Raw genomic sequence first — 407 nt, forward strand, 5'->3', positions numbered from 1 at the left:
AGCTGTTGTACAGCAGCTGTTGTACAGCAGCTGTTGTACAGCAGCTGCTGTTTACTTAACCCTCGTGTTGTCCTCGGGTCAAATTGACCCGTTTTCAAAGTGTTTTATTTCAGAAATAGGGATTTCTTTCCACCAAATTGCCCAAAAATAACATGGATGATTCCACACAACATTACTTTCATTGAATTTGTTGGGTGTTTTAATTCATCTTATAGCATTTGAATTATTTTTGTTATTGGTTTCAAAACAGTAGCCGGACTAAACTCTGACGTCTACCCATCTGTGATCCAACTAACATCCTCAGATCTTAACTATTAGTCAAAATAATTCATAACTTCTGCCTTTTTTAACTAAAGACGTGTGTATAATTTGATATAAATGAGGTTTGTTGACCATGAATTCTAAGA

At 35.4% G+C, this 407-nt stretch overlaps 1 long non-coding RNA gene across 1 annotated transcript in view; it reads left to right on the plus strand.

Moving 5' to 3' along the window:
• Positions 1 to 59, plus strand: part of LOC116686041 (uncharacterized) — a 2,291-nt gene extending 2,232 nt beyond the window's left edge. The window contains exon 3 of the long non-coding RNA XR_004331134.1: positions 28 to 59. This is a non-coding gene — a long non-coding RNA (uncharacterized LOC116686041). The remainder of the gene's footprint in view (positions 1 to 27) is intronic.
• The last annotated feature ends 348 nt before the right edge of the window (positions 60 to 407 follow it).

This window comes from Etheostoma spectabile, unplaced genomic scaffold (assembly GCF_008692095.1).
Source record: "Etheostoma spectabile isolate EspeVRDwgs_2016 unplaced genomic scaffold, UIUC_Espe_1.0 scaffold302, whole genome shotgun sequence".
NCBI lineage: Eukaryota > Metazoa > Chordata > Actinopteri > Perciformes > Percidae > Etheostoma > Etheostoma spectabile.